Below are 7367 nucleotides of genomic sequence, written 5' to 3'. Positions count from 1 at the left end.
TTCCTCAGATCAGCCAACGACTTCATGGGTTAGTTCCCTCTGTGAATGCATGTTTGCATTAATCTGTTGTGAGTGGCTGCTCTCTGCCACGTGGTAGGTATACTGTGGTGAAGGATTCATACAGTCCACTCACATGGAGCTTGGTTTGTGCCTTCACACAGGTAAAGTAATTTTCCACTTACAAATGAGGTGTCTTCCCAGGGCATAAGTAGTATAATTATGTACCTTTTGGGACTTTCTTGGCAGTCCAGTAGTTAAGACTGCAAGCTTTCACTGCAGGGAGCACAGGTTCAATCTCTGGTCAGGGAACTAAGATCCCACATGCCAGATTTTTTTTTTTTTTATTCGTGTGCCTTTTAAATGAGAAAAGTATTTTTTGTTTGTTTTTTTAAGTGACAAAGATAAGACCTCGGTATTTGTTTCCTGGCACAGTACTACTCTGTTTATGGAAATAAGAACCTGTACTTTACTACTATTCTTACAAATGCCATAAGTCAGTTCTTAGGTTCAGAATCTAACTTAGTGGTTGGATATAACTGGCTGGTATTATGCTAGTGTGTAGATGGTATTTTAGTGAGGGAACCTAGGAATACCCACACATTGCCTTGATCTAGCCATCCCTTTGACCCATGAGGTTCCCCAGGTATCATTAGAATGCAAGTCTTAGAAGTGATAGAGAAAACCCAGGCAGTCTGGCTCTAATATCTATGCTCTTGTGTTTGCTCTGAAGACTGTGACCTGTGGAGTTAAGGTGGCGCTAGTGGTAAAGAACCCACCTACCATTGCGGGAGACATAAAGAGACCCAGGTTCAATCCCTGGGTCCAAAAGATCCCCTGGAGAAGGGAACAGCAACCCATTCCAGTATTCTTGCTTGGAGAATCCCCATGGACAGAGGAGCCTGGCAGGCTACATACATCTCATGGGGTCCCAAAGAGTCAGATATGAGACTGAAGTGACAGCACACACGCACACACCAATGAAAATTCAAAAAAAAAAATTGGGGGGGCATCTCTGCTTTCCATATCATAAAGGGGAAAAACCCCACCACCTTTAGAAACTTTTCTTGAAGTGTCATCTGGTCAGTGGAATCTGAGGGGAAGACTGGGATCAGTTCAGTCGCTCAGTCATGTCTGATTCTTTGCAACCCCACGAATCGCAACATGCCAGACCTCCCTGTCCATCACCAACTCCCGGAGTTCACTCAAACTCGTGTCCATCGAATCGGTGATGCCATCCAGCCATCTCATCCTCTGTCGTCCCCTTCTCCTGCCCCCATTCCCTCCCAGCATCAGTCTTGTCCAGTGAGTCAACTCTTCGCATGAGGTGGCCAAAGTATTGGAGTTTCAGCTTTAGCATCAGTCCTTCCACTGAACACCCAGAACTGATCTCCTTTAGAATGGACTGGTTGGATCTCCTTGCAGTCCAAGGGACTCTCAAGAGTCTTCTCCAGCTCCACAGTTCAAAAGACTGGGATATACCAGATAAGACTTTTGTCTCTGTGGAACGAAACTTCAAAGAGAAACTTCTTCCTTAGTTTTTGCCTGGTTACTTGAGGATGTGAAGTTTGCAGCTACATCTGCAATCTTTTCACAAAAGGGGAATGGACGTTGATTCCAGAAAAGCCAATTCAGAACCCTAACATCAAGGGTTGAACGAACCAACCTAGTAGTGGGCACTCTGGTTATGTGAGATAACAGACCTCTAGTGTTTAGTCAGAGTTGGGTATTCCATTACTTGCAACCACTCTTTCATCCTGCTCCAGTCTGGACTGGTTGCTCTCCAGGCTGTTGTGCAGCTTTAATCCCTGGCAGTCATGCTAGAATTATTGCCCCCCCTCCTCTTGGGGTACTTACCTCCTGAAATTTGGCTTCCTTTTTATTTTTTAAACTCTCAAAATGCAAAAGTAATCATATAGTAGCTTCCTAAGAAAGGGTAAATGGGAGCTAAATTTTTAGAATCCTTGAGTATCTGCAGATGTCATTGTTTTATAACTCACTTGGGGCTAAAACTCCACATTAAAAATAGTCCCCTCTCCCCCATAATTTGAAGATCTGACTTCATTGTATTCTGGCAGCTGGTGCTGTCCCTGAGAAATCTGATGACATTCTTATAATCAGTACTTTTAACATCCTTTTTTTGATCTCTGGAAACTTATAAAATTTACTCTGAGTAGTCTGAAAATTGGAGAAGGAGATGGCAACCCACTCCAATATTCTTGCCTGGAGAAACCCATGGACAGAGGGGCCTGGTACAGTCCATGGAGTCGCACAGAGTTGGAACGACTGAAGTGACTGAGCAGGAGCAGTCGAAAATACATGCCAATCTGCCTTGCTGCCTATGTTAATTGTGTTGGGCAACTTAGGGATCCTTTTAGTCACAGGCTTATTTCTTTGAGTCCTGTGGAATTTCTGCGAATTATTTGTTTGATAATTTCCTCCTCTCCATATTCTGTGGTTCTTTCATTCAGAAATTCCTAAGTAATTAGACTTTCTAAATCTTATATTAAATCTGTATCTTTTTACTTCCTATTTTCCATCTGTTTTTGTTCTGCCTTTTACATTTCTTCAATTCTATCTTCCAGCCCTTTCAGTTAATTTTATATTTGCCATAGTTTTCACTTTTTTTTTTGGCTGTGCTGGGTCTTCATTGCTGCACTCAGGCTTTTTCTAGTTGCAAAGTGGGAGCTACTCTAGTTGCAGTGCAAGGGCTTCTCATTGTGGTGGCTTCTCTTGTGGAGCACAGGCTCTAGGCACACGGGCTTCAGCAGTTGCAGCACATGGGGCTCCTTCGTTGTGGCTCCTGGGCCCTAAAGTGTGCAGGCTTCAGAAGTTGTGCACAGGCTTAATTAATCTGCAGCGTGTGGAATCTTCCCAGAGCAGAGATTGAACCTGAGTTCCCTGCATTGGCAGGCAGATTCTTAACCACTGCACCACCAGGGAAGTCCGATTTTCAAGATTTTTTCTTTTTCTGATTAGTCCTTTTTTTTTAAAAAAAAAATAGCTTTCTTTTGTGAAGACAAGATCTCAAGTTTCCCTTAGGTCCTTTCTGGTTTTTGCAGTCCTCCCATTGAAGTCTTCCTTGGCTGTCTAATGGTTCTTGTCTGTAATATTTGAAGGCGACGTACTAACCAGTTTATTGGAATTAAGATGGGGCATAATGACTGATGAGTTTAATTACAAGGTGACCTGAGCCAGCCTTTTCACTGGGGGCACTCCACAAATAGCAGAATCTAGAGGTCTTTGCTCAGTTTTTCTACAAAAGGATTCTATCTCTTGCCCTAGAAAATATGGGGTTGAGAATAGGAATAGGGACAGATGAAGTAGACACAATGCCTGGCAGCTGGCATTCTGTAAGGTTGTAAGGAACTGAGGATCCCATAGTTTGGAATGTAAGCTTTCATTTGTTTTTAGTCCCTCTCTTATCCTAGCTCTCTGCTCTTCCCTGGTGTCCCAGGCTGACACTCATTCCTGTTCATTTTCCACAGAGAATTAACCAGTAGGCAACTTACCTGGTGGTGTGGGGAAAGGGGATAAGAACTGGGAGTCCAATATCTCAGTAATCCTTCAGGTAATTTCACCCTTGTTTCCATTCCCACACTTGGCCTTACCTGATACCCTAGACCCCCAGCATCCAGTGAGTCCAAATGTTAAGTCTTGGGGGTGGAGTTCTGGGGGACTGAGTACCTTGCTGCTTTATTCCTTCTTTAGGTTCTTAGGCTGTAATTATATCAGCTCTAAGTCACATCACTTTTCCATCAATTTTTTAACTTTCTATAGATCCACTGATATCAATCTACTTCTCTTTGCCTGGGAATTCCTTATGTGTTCCTAAAGATCATTTTTAATTAAATTCCTTCTAAAATTAAATAACATTTCTCTAGATATTCACATATTGCTTATGTAACTGGACAGTCTAAGTGTATGAAATTAAATTTCCCTGTACTGCAGATTTAATCAATACTTCTGAACACTTAAAGTTGCAAGCTCAATATATCAGATTTTCTTGAATGTCTTAAATGCATTATGATACAGAGAACCCTACCTGCAATGTTATGATACAATAGAAATATTTACATACAAAAAGGGTGAGTGTTACTATTTCAGCTTCTTATTTATTACTTCTATTTTTCCTGAGGTTGCCTGTTTTTTATTTCCTTCTGGACAGTCTGATATATCAGACTCAAAAAGAGACACCATCTTAGACTAGCTGAGGTTGCAGGATGTTGGTAAGCAAGAGTCCTGGTGATGTGTAACTTGGCGGCATAGGTCAATGTGATTCTGAGTCTTGGATCTTTACGTGAATTGATTCCTTTTGTTGTGCTTCCCAGGCAGTGCTGGTGATGAAGAACCCCCCTGCCAATGCAGGAGACATGAGAGGTAGGTTTGATCCCTGTGTTGGAAAGATCCCCTGGAGGATGACATGGCAACCCACTTTAGTATTTTTCCCTGGAGAATCCAATGGAGAGAGGAGCCTGGAGGGCTCCATAGTCAATAGGGTCACTAAGAGTTGGACACAAATGAAGCAACTTAGCATGCACGCACATACTCCATCTTAAAATTTTTGGTTTCATCAATCACTTACTTCAGTACAGTCCTTTATATCCAACCCAGTTTAAGAATCATTGGTTGCTGTGATCGGGAAGATACCCCTAAAGACAAGCCTAGCTGGGACTGCCCAGGTTGCAGTAGTAACAACCTATTTTCTCAACTCTTCCTGAAATAGCAGGATCTTACTTCATAGCGGCATTCCTTTTCATTTTTCCATTTTTAAAAGGTAGATGCAGCTGCCTTGACAAACGTTCACCTCTATGGTCAGGGCTAAATATCAGATCCGTGTTTGTGCGTCTTCCATGCTTTTCTCTCAGACTCATACATTTATAACACTCCTGTAAATTTTGCCTTGAAAAGGCCTCTGTGGACCTGTGTGTGTTCAGATAAATCCACTTGCTTTCACAGTTTGACAGTCAGGGCCTGGACATTGTATGGTTTCCCAAGTGATTTCCATGTGTGCCCAGACCAGGTTTTCGCGGGAGATCTACCATTCCTGCTTGCTCACCTAGTCATTAGCATCCTTTGTCTTGACCAAATGGTGTTTGAAGGAACCCTCTTGATCCTTGGTACTTCTGCACTTCTCTGGAATCTAAAACTTCAGTCGCCTTGTGCAGTTACTCTAGTCTAAGGAAAAGGCAATTTCCCCATTTATGTTTTCTCTGGCTGCAGCTCTCAGGTTTCTTAAGATTACCTAGATACTGGCTTAGGGGTTCATTCCAGGCTTGCTTTTTGGTTTGAGCTCTTTCAATTAAACCCTGGTTCAAATTTGGGATCTAGCATTAATAGCTGAGACTGAACAGCTACCACTTAATAGCTGAGGTCAATAGTTATGTAACCATTCAGAGCCTCAGTTTAGTAACGACAGCATAGATTTGGTAATTCCTAATGTGACTGTTCCAAGGGTTAAAATAGTGCAAGTACTTGGTCCAGCGTCTAGCACACTAAATGCCCTTTATTCTTTCAGTCCTCTTTGATCTGTTGTTTTTCTAACCCAAGCGATTTTATTAATAACAAAGCAATTTCTAGGTACAGGGTCTCAAGTGACTTTGGTTTTGTATATGTGATGGACTTTTTCCTTCTATTCTGCCCAAACAATTCAAACTAGATAAGGAAAGCAAAAACATTCATCTTGGTGCCTAGCTTATACCAGATCTTAGCAGCATCCACAGGGCCAAACTGAGCAGCAGACTGGAATTTCTCCCCACAGAGCAAATGATTCTATAGCTCCAAGAGTACATTCTTGACACAGATTAAAAAGATAATATTGCACAAGATCTTGCACTTTAAGTGCGCTAGATCAAGTGCACTGAGACAGGAACCTATTTCATGTTCTTAAGAAACAAAGGTGGTAGCCCTGGGCTGTGCATATCAAGTTGTGGATGCCCTTCCCTGCTATCCATTATGTTCCAACAGCACACCTCTCCTTTCCATTCAAATCTCTCTTCACCTGTGGGTACCAAACAGGGAACCCACTGCTTATCGTTTGTTAAGGCTCTGGAACAATAACCATAACCCTTAAAAGAACCAAGTTGCCCTTTTTTTATGGCCAAACCTCAACATATACAAAATTCAGAGTTGTCCCCTTTTAATGTAATAATGTAGGACTTCCCAGGTAGCTCAGTGGTAATGAATCTGCCTGTCACTACAGGAGATGGGGGGTTGATCCTTGGGTGAGGAAGATCTGCTGGAGAAGGAAATGGCAACCCACTCCAGTATTCTTGCCTGAGAAATCCCATAGACAGGAATCTGGAAGCCTACAGTCCATGAAGTTCCAAGTCAGACATGACTTAGTGACTAAACAACCAATGTGATAGTATAATCCAGTCTGCAGCAAAGGAAAGCAACAGAACTGGACATGGAACAACAGACTGGTTCCAAATAGGAAATGGAGTACGTTAAGGCTGCATATTGTCACCCTGCCTATTTAACTTACACGCGGAGTACATCATGAGAAATTCTGGGCTGGATGAACCACAAGCTGGAATCATGATTGCCGGGAGAAATATCAATAACCTCAGATATGCAGATGATACCACCCTTATGGCAGAAAGTGAAGAGTAACTAAAGAGCCTATTGATGGAAGTGAGAGAGTGAAAAAGTTGGCTTAAATCTCAACATTCAGAAAATTAAGATCATGGCGTCCAGTCCCATTCAGTTCAGTTCAGTCGCTCAGTCGTGTCCGACTCTCCGCGACCCCATGAATCACAGCACGCCAGGCCTCCCTGTAAGGCTGATTGCAGGTATGAAATTAAAAGACGCTTGCTCCTTGGAAGGAAAGTTATGACCAACCTTGACAGTATATTAAAAAGCAGAGACATTACTTTGCCAACCAGTCCCATTACTTCATGGTAAACAGATGGGGAAACAGTGGCTGACTTTATTTTTCAGGGCTCCAAAATCATTGCAGATATTGATTGCAGCCAGGAAATTAAAAGACGTTTACTCCTTGGAAGGAAAGTTATGACCAACCTAGATAGCATATTAAAAAGCAGAGACATTATTTTGCCAACAAAGGTCCATCTAGTCAAGGCTATGGTTTTTCCAGTGGTCATGTATGGATGTGAGAGTTGGACTATAAAGAAAGCTGATTGCTGAAGAATTGATGCTTTTGAACTGTGGTGCTGGAGAAGACCCTTGAGAGTCCCTTGGACTGTAAGGAGATCCAACCAGTCCATCCTAAAGGAGATCAGTCCTGGGTGTTCATTGAAGGATTGATGTTGAAGCTGAAACTCCAATATTTTGGCCACCTGACACGAAGAGCTGACTCATTTGAAAAGACCCTGATGTTGGGGAAGACAAGGCAGGAAGAGAAGAGG

The sequence above is a fragment of the Moschus berezovskii genome, chromosome 2, assembly GCF_049115385.1.
Source record: "Moschus berezovskii isolate FMDL1 chromosome 2, NW_MosBer_1.0, whole genome shotgun sequence".
NCBI classification, from domain to species: domain Eukaryota; kingdom Metazoa; phylum Chordata; class Mammalia; order Artiodactyla; family Moschidae; genus Moschus; species Moschus berezovskii.
This window is presented reverse-complemented; position numbering follows the sequence as displayed.